Source organism: Gigantopelta aegis, chromosome 6 (genome assembly GCF_016097555.1).
Source record: "Gigantopelta aegis isolate Gae_Host chromosome 6, Gae_host_genome, whole genome shotgun sequence".
Taxonomy (NCBI): domain Eukaryota; kingdom Metazoa; phylum Mollusca; class Gastropoda; order Neomphalida; family Peltospiridae; genus Gigantopelta; species Gigantopelta aegis.
This window is the reverse complement of record NC_054704.1, coordinates 16,173,740-16,187,684: the sequence shown is the minus strand read 5'-3', so window position 1 is coordinate 16,187,684 and position 13,945 is coordinate 16,173,740. Positions and strand designations below refer to the sequence as shown.

General features: G+C 37.3%; 1 protein-coding gene and 1 long non-coding RNA gene across 8 annotated transcripts in view; one reads left to right on the top strand and one right to left on the bottom strand.

The window, feature by feature from the left end:
• The window catches only part of LOC121374052, a 34,063-nt gene extending 30,771 nt beyond the window's left edge, over positions 1-3,292 (bottom strand). The window contains exons 1-2 of the long non-coding RNA XR_005958181.1: positions 1,978-3,292; positions 74-289 (exon numbers count right to left, since the gene is read on the bottom strand). This is a non-coding gene — a long non-coding RNA (uncharacterized LOC121374052). The remainder of the gene's footprint in view (positions 1-73; positions 290-1,977) is intronic.
• The window catches only part of LOC121374051 (single-stranded DNA-binding protein 3-like), a 135,033-nt gene that overhangs the window by 87,495 nt on the left and 33,593 nt on the right, over positions 1-13,945 (top strand). The window lies entirely within an intron of this gene.

The following is a 13,945-nucleotide window of genomic DNA, read 5'->3' as shown; positions in this document are numbered from 1 at the left end:
GTCTATAAACATTCCTTTCCTTTCCTTGGTATCTATCCAGACTGTATATAGTGAATTAATTAAATCACCTTACCTGTTCTTGTGCTTCATTTGTCTTACATCATTCACAGTGTTCTTTCTCTCTGTGATGTGTTTGTCTTAGTCCAGTGCGGTGAGCCACTCCTGTTGTATTTGTGACTGCTCCCCCATGTCATCCGATAAGTAATGTGACTTGGCCCGTTGTAATCCCTCTTGAGACACTTGTCGAGTGATCCACTATCCTCCTCGTGTTTCCGCCACTGTTGTCAAACTGAAATAGTGTGTGGAGATAGAAACTAGTCCACTTGTATGTCCACGGCCTAATTTCACAAAACATCATAAGTCTAGTTTTGCACATAAACGTAAATCTACGACTAAACCACAATAATTATAACTACTAACAGTAATGTAGTTTGAAGTTCACACATTTCATTTTCTTTTGTCGTTAAAATGCTCCATTTTCCATGATGATGTAATTTTGTGCATGAAATGGATGCCAAACACGTGTAAACATATGACTGGTATAATGGCTAGTCGCAGACGTAATCTTACGATGTTTTATGAAATAGGCCCTGTTACGACCAGCTGAAACAAGTGTTCAGTGACACTAAAGATACTTACCCCAGAACCTGTTACGACCAGCTGAAACAAGTGTTCAGTGACACTAAAGATACTTACCCCAGAACCTGTTACGACCAGCTGAAACAAGTGTTCAGTGACACTAAAGATACTTACCCCAGAACCTGTTACGACCAGCTAAAACAAGTGTTCAGTGACACTAAAGATACTTACCCCAGAACCTGTTGCGACCAGCTAAAACAAGTGTTCAGTGACACTAAAGATACTAGTACTAAATTATGTCACTATTCACTGGCAGAGTTTTATACATATTCACCGAAGATAACTGTAATAGCTCTCTAATGTGACATATACATCAGATGTACATATGCAAGATTTCTGTAATATCTATATAATGTACACGTACAGATGCAAGATAACTGTAGGATGTTGTAATACACACATAATACGTCAAATGTGTTGACAAAGACACTAGACATACACATGTAAGATAACTAATGGTCTAACGTTAGCATGTAAGATAGCTGTAATATGTTGACATACATATGTATTATAACTAATATGTTGACAGATGCCAGACATGCTCCTGATATGAAAATAAAAACTAGTGTATAATAACTATAATCAGGGGTGGGAATTCTCCTTGGATCAGCTGTTTTCCTCTCATGGAACATTGCGTTTCCTCGCATTTTAATTGTCCTTTCTTCCAAAATGTGTCAGATGGCACAGATTTTAACCTAGGATTTCAAGAATTTCCGGGAACCCACTAGATTTCTTTTCTTTTTTTTACAGTTCACCAATTCCCACCCCTGATAATAGGACATGTATAGAGGGTGGGTCTGGCTTTGTTGGTAGAGCACCCACCTGAAATGTTTGTGTCCTACAATCAAATCATCTCAATGGATCATTCTATGTTTAGTTTCTTGCCCAATCAAAACCAGTACCTCATGACTGGTACATCAGAGGTTTTTGTGTGGGGAATGTCCATATAAAAGATCCCTTGGTGCTGATGGAAAAATGTAGCGGGTTTCCTCTCCTAAGACTATGACACAATTACCATGTTTGACATCCAATAGCTGATGATTAATAAATTAATGTTCTGTTAAACAAAAAAAACTTTTACTTTTAAACTTTGCATAAAATAACTTGTATAATGTCAAACACCATTTTGCAGTATATTTTAAGATGTTGATACAGATAGACACCTGTCACTAAAGACAGCACGATATATTCTACATAGCCAGGGCAGGACATCACTTGCCACAGTCCTTGATAAATCAGTAGTGGAGTGCCAGTGGTTATTATTACATACTAAAGACATTTATGGTATGACTTATACATAGCTATTGATAAATAAGCATTAATAAATCATGTACTCACCAGATCTGTATCTTGAAGTTCCCTTGCTTAGAATGCTGCTAAAATCCCATAAGGCTGTTACTGTAACTTCAAATTCAGAAGAGTATACTAACGAGGTTGTACATCCAGTATTCTGTATCCTTAATGCACATGATTTCAAACTAATGAGGTCATACATCCAGTATTCTGTATCCTTAATTCACATGTTTTCAAACTAATGAGATTGTACATCCAGTATTCTGTATCCTTAATGCACATGATTTCAAACTAATGAGATTTGGTTGTGTGTCACAATAATCCAAGATATTCCACATTTAGAATTGCTGGTGAGTGAATAGATTCGATATACGAAGATTTGTGAATTCCTCATTTAGAAGTGCACCAGTATATGTCGGTGTACACATGCAAGAATGTTGTACACATTAAAATGTAGAAAAGAAATTGGTAAATGCTTTTGTATTCTTGAAGACGTATCTTGCCGTATTTTAGATAGTGTCACACATGGCATACAAAAGTTCACCATTTTACAATCCTTAAGATCTGGATACATATTGACTGAGCTATTCTATTCTATGCTATAAATCTCCCCATGTAATACAAGCGGTCACTTATTTGCAAACTTTGAACATGGTTTACTGCAAAAGTAAATACAAATCTGAATTCTGTAGAAAGTATTATATTGGCTGAAGCCACATGATACATCATTGGAAGCAAGATAAAATAGTGTGCTGTTATATATCATAGTTTCACATTATGTGTATGTTTCATCATTCAGCTCAGCACACATTCATTATAATGATATCAAACAGAGTAATAAATATTGTATGAAATATCAAACAGCATGTGTAATAAACATTGTATGGTATGGCATCGCTCAGTAAATGTGTATCAGGGCCTTTATCAGAAAAGAAAATCCAATAAGTCTTGTATTATTATATTATAGTTTACCTACATTTGCATGATCATGCATTCCTCCGATAGAAATTGTATAGGTTGTCAGTTGTATCACTTTTGAAAGAAAACCACTATCCTATAAATATCAGTCAGCCATTGGGTCTGTACTTACAGACACTGAATATCCAAGCACGTCTTTCTTGGGCATATACTCCATGGTTCCCATGACATATTGTCAAGTGGTTCATCTAAATTCACAAGTTATTGTGGTATCCATGTACATAAATTCTGGGAAACATATATCCATCATGTGAAAAACGAATACTTAATTTATCCGGAAACGTCTAAAATGGCTCTTAATAATAATCCTCTGTGTGTTGACACCATTTTATATACATCCTTAAAGAAATGCTGCTATTATTGTAGGTTGTGAAGAAAGAACGCTGTGTACTACATGAAATAAGTTAAATCCATTTGAATATACAGCATTGAAATAAGTTAAATCCATTTGAATATACAGCATTGAAATAAGTTAAATCCATTTGAATATACAGCACTGAAATAAGTTAAATCCATTTGAATATACAGCACTGAAATAAGTTAAATCCATTTGAATATACAGCACTGAAATAAGTTAAATCCATTTGAATATACAGCACTGAAATAAGTTAAATCCATTTGAATATACAGCACTGAAATAAGTTAAATCCATTTGAATATACAGCATTGAAATAAGTTGAGAAACTTTCCAATTAGAATAAAGGAAGGAAATGTTTTATTTAACAACGCACTCAACACATTTTATTTAATGGTTATATGGCATCAGGCATATGGTTTAGGACCACACAGATATTGAGAGGAAACCTGCTGTCGCCACTTCACGGGCTACTCTTTTCAATTAGCAGCAAGTGTTCTTTTATATGCACCATCCCACAGACAGGATAGTACATACCACTGCCTTTGTTACACCAGTTGTGGAGCACTGGCTGGAACAAGAAATAGCCCAGTGGGTCCACCAACAGGGATCGATCCTAGACCGACCGCACATCAAGCGAATGCTTTACCACTGGGCTACGTCCTGCCCCCAATTAGAATAAAGATTCACAGACTTGTAATATACAGAACTGAAATGAGTTGAGACCCTTCCAACTTGAATTGATATTCACAGACTTGTAATATACAGCACTGAAATGAGTTGAGAACCCTTCCAACTTGAATTGATATTCACAGACTTGTAATATACAGCACTGAAATGAGTTGAGAACCCTTCCAACTTGAATTGATATTCACAGACTTGCCTTCTGACATGCACACCATTCTTCTGTAACCAGTGGAATGATTCATCTTGATGTATAATTTCCTCCATCTTCCACACACCCACACAACTTTATACAGCACCAGTTTCAAACTCCAATTACAGCTGTACCTTTTGTATTTTGGTTTGAAAAAAAACACCACCCCTAAAACGGAACACAAGCCAACTTTGATAATATCCTTCACAAGATGGTCTGCTGGATTCTCACTTACTCGACTTCTCGGTCCAAGAGATCTGTGGAAATAATTTGAGAAAACCTGATGAGCCTTGTAATAGTCTTACCATTGGCATTTCATGTACTCGGTGACAAGAGAGCAAAGTGGCCCATTCATGAGCCTTCTCCCGAGTAATGCAGCATGTCGTGATTTCTTTTTAAAACGAGCTTTTTCTTGTGCTGCTGCCGCCACAGCCACCACTGTCATGTATGGTTGGTGTGAATTGTTAGCCTATCATGTCCACCGATACAACTGCCTCCCCTGCGGGAAGCATGTGCGCGTGTGTGTATACCACACAGATGTGACACTGTGATTTATATGCCGAGGCATGCAACGGAATAAGGGTTTGTGTGTGTGTGTGATTTATCTTGGCCTAGTGCTGTGTAATCATGTTATGTGTTTACTACCAGTCACTTACCAAATTCACAAGATTGGCCCGATATCTAGGTCTCTGTGTGATGTTATATTAAAAAAAGTTAATAAAGAAAATATAGTCAAACCTCTGTATAAACTAACGGATATCAGACATGTATAATATATATTTTATCAAACATCATGTAATAAATATTGTATAGTAATCAGGTCTTTAGGTGAGGGGAATTCCAATAATTTTGCCAAATGTTATTATTATATTAACTTGGATTGCAATAGATGTGCAAAGTTGCCTTTAGAATCGGGTGTTCACTATGTGGAGGGGAAGCATTGTCAGGGATTTAATTTTGTAGCCTTATCTGATTTTCACAAGGCTGAATTTGTTCTGAAAATGTGAAATGTTAAAAAATTAGGCCATCATCTCCAGCCTGCCTCTGTTTTTTTTATTGGCAACCCCATCACCAGATATTTTTGTTCAATGTGCAGTGTTTCCATTATCCTGAAAATATAAAATAAATAACATTACACCACCCATCCCTAGTCAAGAAGAAAAATGTAGCATTTTATTTATAATGGAGTTCTCAGCCTTTTAAATATCATTTCTAGTTCTATTTTTAAATAGATATCACACCCCTTTTTGTATATATAGACCACAAATATCTGAAACATTCTTTAAAGGCAGGTGGTTGAAGTAAACAGTTCTCTTAATAGCAGGCTCAACTATAACTCATGAAATGTGAGTTGGAGGATAAAACCCTATATGGCAGGTTTATTGTTTGTCATGGGTTGTGTAATGGAGATGTCTGCTGTGGTTCTCTAAATACCACTGATCTTTAGTGATGGGAAAATGTGTGTTTCTTGGTCCAGACACAGCGGCCTGTGTTAATGGGATTAAAGCATGGTTATTTTATAGGTCATTCTAGGGCAGTCTTCTTTTCCCCTTCTTCCTTCTACTTCTTTTCTTCCTATTTCTTCTTATCTTCATCTGCTTTTGCTTAATATGTATGATGGATCACTACAGTTTATTTTATAGAAATATAGATGGTTACACTGAAAAATAGACTATATAATATTGTATCTATATTTATACAGCTAACCGCCGATACATTTTGACCAGTCATTTAGTTGAAAATACAGTATTTTGTTTTCTGTTATCACTATCGTTAGTCAGTCAGTCAGTTTCATGGTATGAAATTAATTTACTACTGGCATTCTTAATTTAGTTTTTATTGGAAGGCGATATTGTGAGTGACATAGAAACCAGTGTGTATAACATAGACTTTGTTTTCAATCATAAAAGGGACATTTATATATTATACTTTTAATTAGTAATGCCTTATATAAAAATAATGTAAACCATATGTCACCTGTTTAAAAATTTTTTCTTCGAAGTAAAGACTAGGTCAGTGTACAATAAACTTCTTTCTGGAAGAGAAACCAGATTTAAAAAAACATGAATACCAAAAGGAATAAAGATTCAAACCAGACTGAGCTGCATCTATGACCTTCATATTTCTAAAAATGTTCTTCTGTAAAACACAGTTGCGATTGTTCATGATTGGCAGTGTTCTTGTTGTGCAAGTTCTCTCTTCATATTTAAGCCATCAACCAACAGACATGTGGCTTCATTTGTAATTACATTTGTCTCCACTAAAAAGATTGGCCTTGGTGTTTGTGTGTGTGTGTGTGTGTGTGTGTGTGTGTGTGTGTGTGTGTGTGTGTGTGTGTGTGTGTGTGTGTGTGTGTGTGTGTGTGTGTGAGAGAGAGAGAGAGAGAGAGAGAGAGAGAGTCTACATCGCTGGCGCCCCATTACGTACATGACACACTTGTCTTGAGGCAGTGTTACATGAACCAACAGCAGTTTGGAACTGTCGCCAGAAAATGGCATTAATTTCCATGGAGTCCCGACTAAAGGCACAAAGACCAGACCATGGCTTGTTATGGCTTTTTAAACCCCTCCGTTGTCTGTGTGTGCCATAAAGTGGAGCAGAGCATGGGTGAATATACTTTTTAATGAGCTCACTTCTTGTTAAGCTTCAATTTCCTGAGCAACCTGACAAATTAGAATGCTTAGAGTAAAAGGAAAAGGCGACAAACAACCGGCTATCGGCACTCGGGAGAGAAACAGCTGCTGGAAGATGACTTTTGCCAAGCAAATTACTTCTTCTGTGATTTAGGAATGTTCAATCAGTGTTGAGCAAGCATGGTGCAAATAGCAAGAGTAATGTGCAAGGACTTGGCAGTCTCACAGAATAACTCGATTGCTTCCCTTTGGGACCTCATTTGTAAAAGAGAAAAGTGTTTTTTCCATTGACAACATAGACTCACTGGCCTCCTGTCTTAACAATACAAAGTTACATCGTTGTTTGATGGAAACGGGTTTCAGGAATTGAGTACTTGTATGTTGGATGGAAAAAGGAATGCAAGTAAAGCAAAAAATGGTTCAGGAATTGAGTTCATGCAGTAAAAATTGTAAATTATCTGCCAGTCCCTCTTCTCTCTCTCTATCCCCCTCCCCCCCCCCCCCCCCCCCACCACCACTACCACCGCCACCACTCGGTACTTCAAATTTTAGGGTTAGGTGAGGTTCCCTCTTTATGTCAGTATGGGTTGGGTGACTCGGTTCCTTCTTTATATAGTGCATATAATAAGAACCCTTGTTGCTATTTTGTAGGAATAGCCAATGATTGCTCTCTATTAAACTGTCACACCAAGTATTGCAATGACGTATAGCTATATTGCCAGGGTTTCAGCCAGAGGGTAAAATGGGTATTGTGCCGTATCCTAATGTTTTTGCAGAATTTAGTTTTTTAACATTAATGACTCTTATCATTATTGTATGATTTGTTTTAACATTAATGACTCTTATCATTATTGTATGATTGTTTTAACATTAATTACTTATCATTATTGTATGATTTGTTTTAACATTAATGACTTATCATTATTGTATGATTTGTTTTAACATTAATGACTCTTATCATTATTGTATGATTGTTTTAACATTAATGACTCGTATCATTATTGTATGATTTGTTTTAACATTAATGACTCGTATCATTATTGTATGATTGTTTTAACATTAATGACTCGTATCATTATTGTATGATTTGTTTTAACATTAATGACTCTTATCATTATTGTATGATTGTTTTTTAAACCTAACCCATTTTCTTTCTGGGGGAGGCCCCCCATACCTCCTGTCGACTACGGTTGCATTCAGCACACACATTGTAAAAAAAAATTCTGGCAGAATCCCTGATTGCTTTAAAAAGAATCATTAAACAAACATTCCTTTGACAAACAAAATTCCATTGTAAAGATTGATTAAAACTTATGACAGACGTGCATATTACACTGAAACCATTACATTAACATTTCACACTTAAATGTCTTGGACAAAAACGTTTCATGCTGTTCTAGACATCAATATTTCATGCTAAATGTTTAACATCCACTCAAGGTTAGGCATTAGATAACCTCGTATATATACGTGCATACCTGTATTGTATACCTGTAGAACAATCAGGCAGCTGTTGTTGTCTCGGTAATAAAACCTGGCTTACCTGCTTTGTGGAAATCCTTGCTCTAGTAACACACACATCCCATTAAACACGTAGCTCTCCTTCGTTCAGTCTCCACATTGATTGAACTGGAAATCCATGGGGATAATGGCATAAATCTGTGATTACCATCAGTAAGTCGTGTTTCGAGGAGTCTGCCTTATCTGTTATCCACAAAGCATATCTACCTCGGCTTGTGTTCTCGTGCAAATAATATGATGTTAAATGGTCTGTCAGTTGCACCCACAGTCCTGACACCTGTCCCGTGCAATATTTTCATATCCAGTCAAGCCGAATCTCATTAGTTGAACTTTTTACCGTATCTGTAAGAAGACAGTTTTAATCTTCTCAGCATTGGCTGTGCAGAGGTGTTGCCAGGATTCTGACCAGAGCCATAGACTTGACTGGCTTGATCCGTTACAGAATTTAGTCCCAGATGATATCAGAGCTTGTGTTTATATCACCCAATACATTAAAGATCTGGCGTGCCTCCACTGTAGAGATGTGAAGCTTTTCTGTACTGTTTGTATGGAAAAAAAACCTTTATGGATGGAAGTCCATGACAGATATGCTCAGGGGAAATAAACACTGACAGTATGAGAAAAAGGTTGCTTTTCAGTGCGTTTCGCTTTCTTTCGTTTCCTTTTTTCCTTCTTCGTATGTTTGACTAAGAAATATGCCACTGCTCCGAGAAGAACATTTGAAGCTTTAAAAGCCACCTCGAGCCAATTCCTTGTGTGTTAGTGCCGGATTGCTAGGGTTTTGTGAGGGGCGGGGACCGGGCACAACAGTGAGCAAATTAAAGAATGTTTGATTCATTCCTCTCCTCTATTATCACTGGCAAACAGCAAGAGGCAACAAACACTTATTAGATTGCCAATGATTGATGGGCTTACACTGCATGCTGTTACACCGGCTCATTCACAGATCAACCTCGGACAGACGAGGTTTCGAGTGCGCCGTTTCTCCCCTGTTGGAAGTCCGATAGCATATCTCATCCGAGCTGGCAATAAACACATGGCAACTACAATATGAATCAAAAATGTATGCGAGACAGAATTATTTTCTTGCCTGTCCTCCTTCCGGTGGGCACAATTGCATGCTGGAAATGCATAAAACTTGTACTAACAAACGAAAGGATAAACCTTTCACATAAAACGGCCTTTCATTATTATTAATGTTTTGGGGAAGGCAGTAATAAAATTTATTGTACTGTAAACATTAGTAATAAAGTGCCATTGTTGACATTGTTAAGAAATAATTAATATTGTGGTATTCCTTTCAGAGTGACACTGTATTCCTGTCTCAAATAGATAAAAGTGGTATTTGGAAAATGTTGTAAACATTTTGCAGTGTTTTGTCAATTGTAAAATGTTCTTGTTCAATTAAATTGTTAGTCGTAGTATGGGTTAGGTTTTTTTTTCTTTTCAAATATTTAATTACCGTGTTCTTACATTAATCATCTAGGTTATGGGTCATTGTGACCTATATCAATGAGTGTATGGGTCAGTAAAGCTACTGTCTTCATGATATTTGTAACATTTAAGCATTTAGACACCTTATTCTTTGATTTCCTTAGATAACACGTCTTGAGGGAAGCCATTAACATTAATAATAGTCAGGCCATAGCTAAGATTTGGGGGGTGGTGTGGGGGAGATGAATTCTGTACATACCTAAAACTCCTCAAATGGTTGAAAAGAGAATTTTCTTTAAGTTTTTTATTATTTTTACCAGATTTGTTTTTTCTACACTAGCTACACTGTATTTTCAGAATTCCACTTTTGAATTAAGGATATAAAAAATATACCAGATTGTTTTACAAAACATCCACAACTTATTTGTTTCTGGAGTAACCTACATGTACGTATTGCAATATATGTTCCAAGATACAAGAACAATTTACTTTTTGCCCATCTAATCTACTTGAAAATCTGTTTCAGAAGTTGTTTAATGGAAATAACAAACAGTAAAAAAAAACCTGACATTGACAAAGATAGAGTATTAGAGCACATTGAGTGATGAGTATATTCCAAAATACAATTTAAAAAACCTTACTTCTCACCGGCGTAATCTTGTGTAAAATCTCTTCTGGAAGTGAAAGTGAAAACAGCCCAACATGATCACTATGTGTATACCGTACATCCTGTGTTGAGATGTTCTTCTGTGACTGAGGGTGGCCCGTGTGCCTTGTCTGTGAAATATATCTCTCCGCCTCTGATGTTAAGTGCAGCGAAATGTCTCCCTGGCACACCAGTGTTTAATATGAACACAAACATGAAACGGGAGACAAGTGGCAAGACTGGCTGAGCACTACAAACGAATAGCGGAAACACCACAAGTGAAGCTCCAAGCTGTGGAAGATGTTCATGATGACATACACTTCTAGGAAACAACACGGCTGTCTTTTTCTAACAGCAAGGGGCGGGTCGTAGCCCATTGCTAAAGTAATCGCCTGATGTACTGTCAGTTCAGGATCGATCCCTGTCGGTGGGCCCATTACAGCTTGGAGCTGTGGAAGATGTTTATGATGACGTACAGTTCTAGGAAACAACACTGCAGTATTTTTCTAGCAGCAGGGGTGGAATGTAGGATCGATCCCTGTCGGTGGGCCCATTACAGTTTGGAGCTGTGGAAGAGGTTCATGATGACATACAGTTCTAGGAAACAATTCTGCAGTCTTTTTCTAGCAGCAGGGGTGGAATGTAGCATTTCTGTTCTCCTACCAAGACTTCCATTGTGTACAGTTTATGAATTGTTCTTTAAACCCTGTCATCTTGATACCATTGTAGTAGGACATAGCCCAGTGGTAAAGCACTCGCCTCATGCGCAGTCAGTCTAGGATCGATCCCGATCGGTGGGCCCACTGGGCTATTTCTCGTTCCAGCCAGTACATGACGACTATCATATCAAAGGCCATGGTATGTGATATTCTGTCTTTGAGATGGTATATATAAAAGAACCCTTGATACTAATGGAAAAATGCAACTGGTTTCATCTTTAAGACTACATATCAGAATTATCAAATGTTTGACATCCAATATAGACGGTGATTGATAAATCATTGTGCTCTAGTGGTGCTGTTACACAAAACAAATGTTAACTTTGTAACAGCTGCCTTTCCCTGCCTTCTCTGTGTGTGTGTCTCTCTCTCTCTCTCTCTCTCTCTCTCTCTCTCTCTCTCTCTCTCTCTCTCTCTCTCTCTCTCTCTCTCTCTCTCTCTCTCTCTCTCTCTCTCTCTCTCTCTCTTGGTTTCCTCCATCTGGGAGAAATAGACACTTCATAAAATGATTTTTTTTTATGTCAGTAATGTACACCATGTGTGTGTTGCAGTTCTCATTAACTGACAGCAATTGATGTGCTCTGAAGCCAGTGTAAACTGACAATATGGGCTCAGTTTCTTTTCAAAACCACATAAAACCAGTTCAGCCATGATGGGTTATCCAATACCTTGATTTCTTCAGTGTGATTAAACATGGCTCAAAATGTTTGGCTGTGTCCCTAGAGTGTTTTATTCTGTGGGGTTTTGGGGTGGGGTTTTTTTTATGAAGGTTTTTTTTTTTTGGGGGGGGGGGGGATATTTATATATACATAGCAAGCAGGTAACTACAGGAAAGGGTTTTAAACAGAGATCCTCTTTTCATGAATTCAATGCTCTATCATCCAACTCATAAAATTGTTTAATTTTCCTTTTCTCAATCATTATTCCTATAATAAAGAAAAACAAATCATACTTATGTTGTAGTAGTTCACACATCAGTGTTTGACAAATGTTTGAGAAAGTCACTAGCCCTCACAGAAGCTTTGGCTAGTGCCACATATGTTGTAATACAGGTGATAATTTCCACTAGTCCAGACCAAAACATTCACTAGCCAGGACTGAGGGATAGTGGATTTGTAGAACCCTGCACTCATGTGGATGTGTGTTTATAGCAAACTAACCCTTTTGTTTTCTCTCTCTGTTGACAGAAAAAGTTTTTTTTTAATGACACCACTAGAGCATTTTTATTTATTAATCATCGGCTATTGGATGTCAGACATTTGGTAATCTTGACATTAGTCTTAGAAAAGAAACCAGCTACATTGTTTTCATTAGTAGCAAAGGATCTTTTATATGCACCATCCCACAGACAAGATAGCACATACTATGACTTTTGATATATCAGTCGTAGTGCACTGGCTTGGATGAAAAATAGGGCAGGGGATCGATCCCAGACCGATCGTGCATAGGGCAAGAAATAATCTTGCGTTATTATACTTGTGTATAGTCTTATATTCAAAGTGATGTTTGTTTGTTAAAAGTTCATCTGGTAGAAATGTGAAAGGACTTCTTTATTTAGACAGTTGAGATCACTTCTGTTTAGCAATTTCTTGTAGGTCCATGAGACATTATCAAAACCTGCCCAACACTCTGAAAAAAACAGCTGTGTAATGAATCTGTTTGAGATGTTTTCATTCAACTTGAAGCTATGTGTTATCTCATGGGTGTCTTTGTTTTTTTATGCTGTAGCAGTGTTAAGTGCACATTTTGCCATGTTACAGATCTGCCATTTAGGTTGTCTATTCCCATGGGGTGGTGCTTACAAAGCATGTTTTTTCAAAGGGATTACAAGGAATGAAAGTTGGAAATCGGGTTTAAATGATGTCCTGAAAAAGGTAGAACGTCTCCTGGGATGAATCATTCAGCTGCTAGAAAGATCGAAATCTGTTTAATTAGTTGGTATTATTTTGTATCTGGTATAATAGTCTGACAAATAATGAAAGATTATTCATTGGTATAAAGAGGTGGGACGTAGCCCAGTGGTAAAGTGTTCGCTTGATGCACAGTCGGTCTAGGATCGATCCCCATCGGTGGACCCATTGGGTTACTTCTCGTTCCAGGTATATCACAGGTCATGGTGTGTACTGTCCTGTCAGTGGGGAAAATGTAGTGGGTTTCCTCTCTTAAGACTATATATCAGAATTACCAAATGTTTGACATCCAGTAGCTGATGATTAATAAATCAATGTGCTCTAATGGTGTCGTTAAACAAACTTTTTTCTTCTTTTTTCTTGATGGAACAGGAAAATTGCAAAAAAAGAGAAGAACTTAACAGCCTTAAAAAGTTTTAGAAATATTCATTTACTTTACAAATTTCACATTTGTATCGGTTAATACTTGCCGTACTATTTTAAGTAGTAATGTGAATGAAACTGACTATGCTAAATCATTGACCAACCTGGGTTTGCTGTATCATAATCCATAGTTTGTATCAGACTTCAAAAAAATACATATATAATGTCCCATTTCTTTTGCGCCACTGCTTGCGGCAGAATCTGCAAGTACAAGGCTCTGTATCTGTTTGTAGTCTCGGTCTCCACACAATCAAATTAGCTTTGCCTTCTAAGGCTTCCCTTTCACAGAGGTTTGTCCATTAGAACTGCAGAAAAGCCCACCATTTTCGTGTGTGTACAATATTGCCTTCAGGAAATTGCTTTTCTTCAATCTAGTCTTGTTTCAAGCCAGGTGACAGGGCCATTTGCGTCCAGGCTTTTGTCGTTGCATGATAGAAGAACTGTTTTTAAATTACTTCTCGTGCACTGCCTTCCAACGCAAGCCCAATGCAAGCCCGTACAGTAGACCTATCACACC